Source organism: Myiozetetes cayanensis, unplaced genomic scaffold, assembly GCF_022539395.1.
Source record: "Myiozetetes cayanensis isolate MyiCay16 unplaced genomic scaffold, myiCay2020 scf2-11, whole genome shotgun sequence".
NCBI lineage: Eukaryota > Metazoa > Chordata > Aves > Passeriformes > Tyrannidae > Myiozetetes > Myiozetetes cayanensis.
The window spans coordinates 24,986,620-24,999,140 of NW_026087411.1; the positions used below are offsets into that span (position 1 = coordinate 24,986,620).

The 12,521-nt window shown below is 38.6% G+C and overlaps 1 long non-coding RNA gene across 1 annotated transcript in view; it reads right to left on the reverse strand.

Annotated features, from left to right (window-relative positions):
- Positions 1-3,759: 3,759 nt before the first annotated feature.
- The window catches only part of LOC126640060 (uncharacterized), a 78,857-nt gene continuing 70,095 nt past the window's right edge, over positions 3,760-12,521 (reverse strand). The window contains exon 3 of the long non-coding RNA XR_007628933.1: positions 3,760-3,838. This is a non-coding gene — a long non-coding RNA (uncharacterized LOC126640060). The remainder of the gene's footprint in view (positions 3,839-12,521) is intronic.

Consider the following 12,521-nt stretch of genomic DNA (forward strand, 5'->3'; position numbering starts at 1 on the left):
TTTTTTTCTCTGGGAAACAGAAAGCAACCTGTTCTTACATGTTTTAAAAACAAACACTTCATCACAAATGCCTCCCCCTGTGGAGGAAGGCATACAGAGTAAACACCTAAAGGATTTTAGTTACGTTATTTAATATGCTGTTAGAAGAAAAACAGATGCTACAGCAAAAAGTGCTTTCTAAAGCCAGCATAACAGTATAAAATGTAGTAAAATACTACCTCTTCAGAAGACATTTGTGCACTTGGCACTGAACATGTGAGCTTAACAAAATACTGCCTTACGTAGAGTGCAAGTCCTATTTATAGAAGTTATGTCCCTGACAACAGTATCCATCATTTTCTGAAGTCTGCAGTCCTGTGGTGATTTTCAGTCACATCCATAATGTCAACAGTCAGTCACACACAGAGTGCTGCATGCAGCACAACCACCTGAATGCTGTTGTTCTGATCACTGATAATGGAGTTGTCCTGTATTGTTACATACTTGTCGGGTGAGAGCAACGCAAAGTGCTATTTCTCATTTCAGCTGACTGGAAGGACTTGCCCATTCCTGACAATCGGCTGTTCTGTCTAAATTACAACCCCTCTTCATGCTTCAGGATAGTAGGAGCTATGTAAAGGTTAGAAAAGCACCTACTGCTCGCCCACCTTCTCAAGAAACCGGAATGACAAGCTGACATCAGCCCGACACTTCTTGCTGCGGTATGCTCACGCACTGGCTGATACCAGATTCAATTTAAGATCTTGTTCTTCAGCACAGATCAAGGACTGGGCCTTGTATATCTCATGTACTACCTTGCTTGACAGCTTACCATGACCTAGCATGACAGCTGTGGTCATCGGTAATCACTGCCAAAAGGGAGGATCATAGGAGTGGGTGGAAAGGAAATCAGACATTCCTGGCAGCTGGCCTGCAGCTCTGAAGCTTCCTTTCACCAAACATCAGACTGAAAACAGATCTCCGCTTGCTGAAGAGAAAAGTATGGGCTTCCACTTTTCAATCACTTTTCCTTAGTGCAACATACAAATGGTTTCCTTTCCCCGAAGAGAAAAGGATAAGAGGCAAGGGGAAAAAAACCCCAGGTGTTCACCCAGCAGAGCAAAAACAAAGGGCCAGAGAAGGTTGTTCCTCCCTGGTTTGTTACTGTCATTTTTGTTAGCAACAGTAGATTAGGCAGGCAGGGAATGATGGCCCTTGGAAAGCAAAACAGAGAAGTGTTTACCATATAAACAGAGAACTGGAGTTACACAACACACAAAAGTTTTTACTTGTTTTTTGACGAGCATATTACATAGAAAAGGATATATTACAGCAGAATTTATTATGTGTCTTTACTGTTAAATTTTCACAAATTCAATAAATATCTACAATGCGGTTGCCCTCAAGGGCTGAGCAGAATTGCCTCTACCTCCAAGGATAATAACCCAAATTTTTTCTCATAAATAAGCCATCTGAGCACAAAGAAATCCTATGGTGTTTAGTCCAATAAGCACTTCTCTTAGAAATGTGGAAGAGGTTCTGCTTGTTTGGCTAAAATTGTATCTTTTTTAGGGCAAATGGAAGAGAAAGTAAGAAAGAGGAACAACCACTGACAGCAATTGTGAAATAACATGGTCTACAAAACCATTGATTTGAAAACAAATAAGAAAGATTTATTAGCTATGTCCACCATGGTAAAACCCCAAAATTCAAGAATTTCCCTGGCTTCTGGGCCTGGAAATAATGTCAGAACAGTATTGTGAAATCCTATGGCTATCTGTTCCAGCTGAGCCTGCTTAATTAGAATTCCTCAGCACTTAGACATATTTCCTTAACAGCAAATGATACAAATAAGCACTTCAGGAGACAGCGGAAGATATAACATGGGCTCCTTTTTAAAAAAATTATTGTTATTATAAAACTGTAAGACAAAAGCAATAACAACAGTTCCACAACAGATTTTTGTCAAACCAAACACGATCAAAACTATCCCAAGGTTTCTGAGGCTGTACATACTGACTGTTTAAAAGTCTTTCTCTAATCCCACTGCCACAACTCTTTCAAGTAAACAAACATGCGAAGACATTTCAAGCACTATGACAATATTGACTTGGAGCATTGTTAACTCCTACCAAAATGCTGTGGGAAGCACAGCAAAATGATAAAAGGTTCCATTTATTAATCTGTGATGAAAACCAGGCTTCTGTTGATGGAGGGGGCAGGGGAAAGGGTAAAGATAGGCTTGTCTGTTTAATGCTTGGCCCAGATATAGGTGATTTTTAAAAAAAGAAAAAGCAAGCAGCTGAGCACAGTGCTTCTGGCTGTGTCTTTCTGTAGGTTGCCGGTTGCCAGTACTCACAAAGCAAAAGTTATGTAATGCACTCCTATCAGGAATCCGAGTTCAAAAACACTAAATGAAGTCCCATGCTGTTCCTGACAGAGCAATTGTTGCTGATAATGAAAAGTCTGTATCACCCTGTTTCAGCTGTCTTGGCCCTCTCCAATGGCAGCACTTTGTGCTTACCCTCAATCTCTTCTCCCTCCCTCCCAGCAACCCCTGCTCATTTTTTAAGGAGACTGATCTCTTCCCTAAACGTCTTCTTTGGCTTTTGCCAGAGGAAAATAAAAATAAAGGAGAGAACATAGTTTTGCCCCTCCCATACCTCTGAAACAGGCTGTTTTTCCTTGCTTATCATTTGGAAAACCTCATGTCTTTGGCAAGTGCAAAAGAACCACTGGGTTTACAATCAAAAGTGTAGCCATCACAATGCAGTATTGATAGAATAGTTTTTCTGACTTAATTTTGAAAATAAAGATCTAAATTTCTGCAATCTGCCTCCCAGAAATGTATTTACACCTGATGGAATCATTTGAGGTATGTATATTTCAGGAAAATTCTGCAATTTTTCACAGAAATAATTACTGGATGACTTGTTGAGTGAGGAACTTCATTTGCAGTCACTCTGCCACTTTTACATCATTAAAATCAACCAGGCACGTGGATAAGAGTACATAAGTATTTAAGGTGTCTAAATTAGAGTTCATAAAGTGGAATAATGCAGGACAGTCTTTCAGTTTGTATTAATTGGGGGTTTTATACCAGTACATGAATGTGTAAACATTAGTCAATATATTTCAGCATGTAAATAACAGCAATCTAATTCCTTGATTAAATCTAAATAGAAAAAAAAAGTTAGTAAAATTGCAATAAGGGTCAGAATTAGTTTAAAATCCCCATTTCAAATATCTCACCAAAACAGAGGCTTAAACTCAGAACACTATTAAACTGTGCTTCCTTATAATTCTGTTTCTAGTGTAGTTCCTGATATAGTTAACAAACAGCTCATTCTTTAAGAAAGATTGAAATTTGATTCATATAATTGTGTCCAAGTAAATACAAACTTTAGGCCAAAATGTCTTTGGGATGTTGGATCCATGACAGTCAGTCACAAGATTCCTATTTCTTTCAGCAGACTTCAACACAGATACTTGGAGTCAGGATATCTAGGCAAGATATGCTTAATGTTAAAGTAATGATTTATAAGGTACTGGAAAAGTGTAGTGATAGAAACCTTCAAAGCACAATTAGACAGATTGACAGATAAAATATCCATATGTAAATCTCAATTTATTTCATCATGTGTGTTGAAATAAAGGCGATGAAAGTTGAAGAATATAAAAGTTATTTCTAAAACAGCAACAGAAAGTTTTATTATTCTTTCAGACACAGATAACTTTCAAATAACTTAATTATCTTACATTTAAGAAGATTTTTTTCCTCAATTATTTTACCTTAAATTTCAAGGATTTTGTTTGTTTATTTGTCCATTCTAGTTTCCTTGATTTAAGATGATAAATCCTAGAAAGAAGGGAATAGAAAGTCATCAGGCACCTTTTTCAAAAAAAAAAAAAAAATCAGTCTTCAGTTCTCAGTTAGACAAAGATCACAAGTATTTCTGCTCTATTAATTTGTGGCCTAAGAAGTTTCAAGCTGTATACATGGAGGGAAATTGACCTTTGTTTTAATAAAAAAACCACTGAAATTACTAATATTAAACATTAATTGGTAAGTAATAAGATTCTTTTCACGTTAGCAACTCCAAACTTAGTTAATTCTTGCAGTGAAGCTAACTGATTCATTTATACTACTCTGAGGCACAGAAGTGTTGACCATCTTCCCAAGTCAATGAGAGAATCAGCTGCAGAACTCAAGTGCTACAGGTTCAAGATCCTAGTTATAAGAAATACTTTAAATTTGAACAAAACACAGCAAGAACTGCCCATCGCGACTCAGACGTCAAATCCTCCAACCACTTCAAAAACCTCATGAGTCCTGGTTCCATGAGTTCCCAGTGAAACCCAGGCAATGCTGCTCAACTGACTGTAGGCCACAAAGCTAACAAGACCTTAGTTTTTATAACTAATATAGGGCTAATGGTACCAGCCTCTTTTTAAAATGCTTTGCATTTTTCAGAAAAAGACAGAACAGAGTTATCCTTATTTTGGACCTGTGCCTACAGAAATCAAACATAGCTCACAGATTCAAACACGGTTCATAGACCACCATTCCAATCTAGAGTTCTGAGAAAAATGAACAGAAAACATGGCAAGTGTCAGCTTGCTACTTCATGAAAAAACATTGTGAATGAAACATGTAAAGGAGCAGCTGCATAAGCAAAGAATAGAAACTCTGATTTGTATAGCTTACACTCATCAAATGTCACACCATAAGCAAAATAAAATATTTATTGCTACAAGGTCTTATATAATTTGGTTTCTTTTCTCCCTCCAGCATATTAAACTTCAAAATCTTAATGTCTCATTTCTGTTGTACATGCTTTGCGAAATAATGGCAATTGCCTATGAATCTACATAAACCAGCAATTTGCTAGAGATTTTGTTGGCTTTGCAAAGCAGAAGAAAACACAGAGTTACTGCATATGATTTAAAACTCCAACAAACTCTTCGAGTTCTAAATACAAATTCTGGAGTACGTTTTGAACAAATTGTTGATTAGCTGCAAGAGTTATAGCACAATGTTAGATAATATTGAAAACTTGCATGGTAAGCTGGAATTAGCTTGAATTTAAGCAAAACTTATAATAATGTACCTGGGCCTACTGAAATTGACACTACCACCAAACAGAAATCATGTCGGTATTGATCTGAAGTGAGAAGAGAATGAGATCATTCACGGTTTGAAAATATTGCTATGGAAAACAGAAATTAACCAACTTAAGCGTTCACCTGAGTAAGAAAGCAAGTCATAATCATATAAACTAGAGTGAGAAAAAAAAAAACACCAGTTCTGAAATGAACCCTTTGCAATAATCCACTTTCTGATTGGTACCATTGACTTCAGCAGCAGTTATAGAGACATAGGAACCTGGACACTTTTCCAAATCATTACTGAAGGAAGATAAATTATTACAGTATCTAATCTTCAAAACACAACTACAACATGTTCATAAGGTCTAACCTCAATTTCAGAAAACACAGACTATTTGTCTAACAGCCAAAATAGACAATGGATCTCAGAAAGCTGGATGACCTGTGGAAAGCACTGTAGCGAAAATAGCTACTTTCACCAGTTTGCTCCACGCAGTTTCTCAGCACTATCAGTTAAGGATTGCTGCTAGGATTTTCATCGGAACAGAGTATAGCAAACTCTCATTCCCTGGTAAAGTATCAGTCCTGTTTTCTGAAACAGATGATGTTTCCTAAAACACCTTCCAAACTGAAGCTTCTGCATACTCATAAAGTAGCAATACAAGAACTATCACAAGATTTGTGGCCCATTTTACAATCCAAGTCAATCACAATAAAGTCAATGAGTTATAAGGTACAATTGTGTTTGTACTTACGTTAAATAGAAAAGACTCTTTTTTCATTGAGGACCATAGTTTTAATTAATTCCTTCTACATTCCACAAATATACGTGCTAAAATGTATGTCAGTGGTACATGCCAATTCTCACTGTCACTCTTTGACTCTCACTCCATTTCAGAGTTGTAGAAGGTATTTGAAGTGAAGAGTTGATATTTGTTTGAATGCTATGACTCTCTTTGTTGGCAAAATTCAGCACATCTGCTTTTACCTATGTAAAAGTTGGGTATCACCTCTAAACCTTATCTAGGATTCCTGCACCCTATTCACCAGAAAAGAATTAGGGACTAACAGAGAGTAGTCATCTCATTCTTATTTTAGATAGTTAACGTAGTTCACATGAGTCACTCCCTGAACACAGGTCTTTTTCTATTAATGAAAAAAGAAAACAGAAGAGCAAATTGCTCATGTGCATCTAAAGTCACCCTTAGACTTTTAGACAATTAGACCATTAAGTGTAGGTGAAATGCATTTCACCTTTGCTGATTGGCATCCACTATCTAAGACTTCCACCATGGACCTTCCTAGGCCGTGGTGAGAAAACCCACACTAAATCTCCACCCATTAGTGAGCAAAAACTTAAGCAACTTCTATTGAAAACAATAACTATACCAGTTCCTGTGGCACAGTGATTTATGAAATTACTTTGTTTATAGCATCTCAAATAAAGGAAAATCTGTAGTCTCCAAAATAAACACTGAAGTGCAATATTATCAAAGTTTATAAGATTTCAAGGGGTTAATAATAAACAGGACCAAAACCCCCCATGTCCATATGCTGGCAGAACAACGCCTCATGAATCACGCACCTACTGTGAACAAATATTTGTTGGAGGGCTTCACTGGGTTTTTTTGATGTGTCATACTGCATTCGTTCAGATGACATCTGAGAAGAGAGGATGAGCAATGAAATAATAAATGTTTGGGGTCATAGTAATGGCCATTTTTAAACCTTTGGCTGGATCTTCTCCAAGACTTTCCACTAATACTCTTACATACAAAAAGTATCAGTCCCATCACAGAGGCCCCTCTGCAAAAAAATAAGAGAATGAACTCAAAGCAGGATAATTATACATCCCAAGAAACTGGCAATTTAAGCTAATGATGTAGGAGTTTACAAATGCATAGTAATCTCAACACATGACAGAGAATTTTATGGCTAGTATCAGCCTCACTAACTGTCCTCCTAGATAAGCTAATGATGTTGTGATCAGCACAGGAAAGGTACAGACATTGTCAGATGTAAGACTTGGGGCAAATATCTGACTGCTGACCAAAATCCCCCCTCCTTCTTCCCTCTCCATAGCATCCAAAGTACTCTAACTCTCTGCAGTGTGGGTATGTGTTATCAAAAAAACCTGACAGAAATGAAACATCTATCACACACCAGATCTCCAAATGCTTTTTTTGCCCCCTCCATTCCATGTTACTCTAGGCAGCAAAACGCTACAGAAGACACATAAGCTTTTTAAATAAAATTTAAATTACTATATGTATTTAAAATACTTAATGAAAACAATAAAATATAAAAATAACTTTTGACACAATGATGCTGTAAATAGTGTCACAACTTGGTCTGAAAAGGCTGGAAATTTTATAACAAAGTCATCAGCAGTGCAAGAAATTTTTCACTTAACACCACATCTGAAACAGAAATGGTGGTTATAACAAAGGAGATTTGGGGAAGAAAAGGCTGTTGCATATATGGTCTGAGAAGACTGTGTACACCCAATACTAGGAAAAGATCTTTCTCTTGGGATTTTGCAGGCCCTTCCTCACTATGTTCCTCTCCAAACACAGAGTTAGCTGCCTGTAAAGCCAGCGAACAGGTATGGTATTGCAGGGAAATGAAGAGGGCAGCACAAAGCTAAATTAGAGTACATTTTGAGTAGGAATTATTTTATCTTCAAGATGGAGAAAGGACACAGTTAGTCCACTGGCTGAGCAAATCATGAATACTGAAGAAAAATCTTCAGTTAAGACAAAGGCTACAAACTCCCTGCTGGTGGTGTGGACTCTGTGCCTTCCAGAATGCACCTCCATGAGGTACCCAGTTCTGGCAACCAGTGGGTAGGTACATTGAGCAGCATGGTTTGAATCTCTTTACTAGGTATTTCGCTAAACCCTCACTGAAAGCACAGAGAGAAAGAGAGCCAATTTAGTTCTGTGTTATAGTTCTTCCTAAAGGATGTGGGAGAAGTGGAAACTTATGCTTTCCACAGATATAACTGAACAAATAGGAGTCATGGCCACTGGAAGACTACAAAAAGTGTTGAATTCATCTGGAAGAAGACATCCTCACGTATTTCCACAGTGAGACGAAAAACTCAAGGAATGAAGAACAAAGGGCATCTAGGAGGGATTGCAGACAGCCAATAAGCAACAGCTTGCAACACAGCTGCAAAGATCAATACAAATTTGTGTTGCATGCACATATGCATCTGGAGATAGAGCAGACTGTACATTTTAACAGCTTATACAGTTCCCATATGATCCTACATGGAATACTACATTCAGTTGAGCATCAGATTACCAGAACCATATGATGAAAACTAAGGAAGTTTCTGAGGTGAGAAATGCTTCATAGTAGATTACTATTTAATTTTCTGTATAAACTCATTTAGAACACATCTAAGATCTCTCAGAGGAAGGATTGTAAAGAGCAGTCTGGTAGTATTTGCAAATGTAAACACCAAGAATGAAGGGAACAAATTACAACCGTAGGCATAGAAAAATTATGCATCTATTAAGAAAAAAATTATTGAACAAAAAGTATCAAGCTTTGGAATAACGTCTTAGATTGTCTCTCTCTTAATGTCTCAACCAGTAGAACAGAAGACCAGATGACTTAAACAGCCAATTCAAAAATGCACTTTTCATATCCTACCCTGTACTAGTTTTCTGACTACTAATTGAAATGAGGTGAAACCTAAAGAAATTAAGAACACTTACAAATACGTCCAAGAAAATAATGAGGAACATGTCTGTATTTTAATGTGCGGACTCCTTTGAGGGTCTGCTTGCCAGAAGAGTGCAGAGACACTGAACTCATGGCATAATGTGTGGGACTGACTCAAGGACTCCATAACGAAGTTATGTTAACCACATTAACCAGTTATTCTGCAGTTTCTTCAGCCAAATAAGGAACTTCTCAGATTTAGAATTTATCTTTTTCTATGTTTTGAATTAAAATTTTTCATTGTTTTGCATCTAGTCAGTACGAATTTCTCCAAGATTTATTTCTTTCCCTGTCCTAGGCAGATACAGCCTTTAGAAACACAGTAAGTCCCACAGAGACGTCAGAAGCAGCGGGTAGAAATCAGTCACGCAGTCCTTGCCTTCAGCACATCAGCTGACTGACTGTACCTGATGAACTGATTTATCCAGTGCAGAGACTTATAGACTCTGTGTTATAATTTAACTGTTGGCACAGCAAAATATGTTCTCCACTTCATCTTCTGCAGACATGTTTCTGCAAAGGCAAAGAAAGACATGCGTTTACCTCTCGTCCATCTGCAAGGCTCTACTGTTTGCTGCAATTACTGCTTGCCTGCAGACTTCTCTAATCACTGAGCAAAGAGAAAAGAATTCTTCTAATTGCTGAGAGGTTTTAGTTTCCCAAAATAGTTGACCTTCTTCCTTTTTGAAGAAAAAGCTTTCCTCTGCCTCTCTGCCTGCCTCCCCACCCCCTTCCTGCTGGCAGACAAGAGAAGAGAACTGTGTTTGTTTTCACGGTAGATGGGAGGCCGGGGCAGTGACAAGGCTGATCTCACAGTTTCCAGCTGTAATATTTGATTTCTTTACAACTGCACATATGCAGAACTCAGAAACTAAACTAGTCCAGTAAAAGCAATATGTGTAAAAATCTCTCCCCTCAAAAAAAGCCCCAAAAGCTTTGAGTGGCACCAGCATGGTTCTTGATATGAAAACAAATACTCCAGCTAAGACACGAGGGTTACTTGGACCAAACTGCTGAACCCTGAGGCTGAGCCTCTACTTCCACATATAGGCCCATGTCAGATTTTCAAGTGTTGAAGATTTTGGATTTTACAGTAAAAATAGACAAAACAGGCATTTTTAGATCACCTGAAACTGTCCCTGTAGGGCTCAGGAAAGTAACTTCAAAGCCTGCTTAGAAAGAAGAGTAAAAATACAGACTATTATTAAAAACTTCCTTATCTCCCACAAACAGAGACAACTGTGTATCAGTCATCATGGCAATGCTGGTTTGTTGAAGTTCACGTAATTTTAATGCGCAGAATTCTTGTCTTTAGCTTTATAGTAACACTACTGGTATACAGGATTTACACTGGTCACTTTCAGACATTAGAAGGGTTTTTCTACCTAGTTTTTCTTTGCATTCTTGCCTTTGGGCAATGAGAAGAATGACAGAGAAATATTTCAACAGAAATTCAACCAGTTAAACAGGATTTTCAAAAGTACATGGTTAATTTTTTTAAGTAATATTTTTAAGAACCTTCTGCTGGAGAAACTCAGAACTTCTCCAAATGTAAGAGCTGACTTTTGAGGAGGAAAGGAATTAAATAAATTACATATAACTATTCGAGTGCTTTTAACAGGATTGTTCAGAATGTTCAGATAATGGACATCCAAAGGATACTATACTCCTAGTCCTGGCATTAACTTCGCTATCTTTTTAGTTTTTATTAACTACAAGTTCAAGGCAGAAGGATTAATATATTCATTTTTATTTTATTTTAATGGAAAGACTTCCCTCTTGTACAGACTTTCAAACTGAGATTCACCAAGTAGGACACTTCTGAAAGACGGTGAAATCTTTTTATTTACTCTCAGCCCAGCAGCCAGGATTCCACCTATCCTGTGGCCACAAGAAGTTGAGCCCAAGCCTGCAGAATCACCAAGAGAGATCTGGAAGCCCTGAAACTTCCTGGTTCCAAGGAAGGCTCCTAGGTTCTAAACTACAGCAGCTCCCAAGCAGACTGGCGCAAGGCTGTTGCAGACAATTAAAAGGGTTTCCTTAAAAAGAAGCACGTTTCCTCAGCAAGCCTTTTTTGCCTCTATTGGCAGATCAAAGCTGACACTTTGCAGCCCACTTTGTTTCATCCTGTTCAGCTTTGTAACAGAAGATGTTTTGTGGGGAAAGGCTCTGGACAGCTCTAGCTGTCCATGTATTCTTACCTTAGAAACAACTTTGTAATGCAAGATCAGTGACATGGAAAAGATCTCCTGTGGACAGCATTGTAACTATGGTGGTGAGCCCTACTATTAGTCTTCAAGTCATCAGGCAAAACCTGGCTTTCATTCATATCTTCTAGAGACCACCTGGACAGAGTTTGTGTGTGGTCCAAAACCTACCGATGTGAAGGTTTGAATGGTAGACATTAAGAGCTGGACCACTGCTGCAGACCTGGGGAGCTGGGTATTTCCAGCTTTACCATTACTTTATTCACCACGCACGTGAATTCAGTGGGAGCTATTTCCATCCCTTCTTGGTTGTTAGGAAGCACTTACATTTCTTTCAAATCAGAGAAACCTTATTTCAATTTGAGTTTTGGAAAAGGCTTGAGAAGTACTAATTATTGCAGCTGGTTCATTCCAGGACAAGCAGAGAAAAAGGAAAAACAAGGCTCTTTGACTCTTGTTGCAAAAGAGTAAAGCAGACCCAAAGGAGAAGCAAAGACAAGCAGAGGTACAAGGTAAACCAGCCTTGATGTGTCTTAGAAAGACATTACATCACACTTCTCAATCCCTCTCAACCAGCCCCATTCTGACACCACAAGGTAGAGTAACTTGGGATGACTCGGGACTAGGCCAGCTGGAGGCAGCTTCTCCATAACTCCACACTAGTTGGGAACTGCTACACAACCATGCTCGCTCTGATGCTGTGACCTCTTTAAGGCAAACTATAGGAGACTATTGCCAAAGGTACCCATTCCTCCATTCCCTGGCAGCAGTAATTGCTTTTGGTCAGCATAGCTCTCAATTAACTCTTTGCACTTCCTGAGGAGCAATGTGGAGACAATCTAGGATGAACCCTGTGCCTCAGATACTGACCAAACACTTTATTATTCCATTAATGTGTGTTTGGTCTGTAAAAATGCTTCTCCTGCATAATACTTGTATCAAATGATTTCCACACTAATCATAGAATCATAGAATTAACTGGGTTGGAAGAGACCTTTGAGATCATCAAGTCCAACCCTTGATCCAACCCCACTGTGATTACTAGATCATGGCACTCAGTGTTACATCCAGCCTCATCTTAAAAACCTCCAGGGACGGTGAATCCACCATCTCTCTGGACAGGCCATTCCAATGCCTGATCACTCTCTCTGTAAAGAACTTCTTCCTAATATCCAGCCTAAACCTCCCCAGGTAGAGCTTGAGACCATGCCCTCTTGTCCTGTTGCTGATTGCCTGGGAGAAGAGACCGATCCCCACCTGGTTACAACCTCTTTTCGGGTAGTTGTAGAGAGTGATGAGGTCACCCCTGAGCCTCCTCTTCTCCAGACTAAACAACCCCAGCTCCCTCAGCCTCTCCTCATAGGACTTGTGCTCAAGTCCCTTCACCAGTTCCCCCTAAATTCCTACTTCTAGATTTTCTAGTGTGATTCAGTAAATCATTTACTCAGCCCCAAAAGACTGTTATCCTTCCAGGTACTCACGCGGCTATCT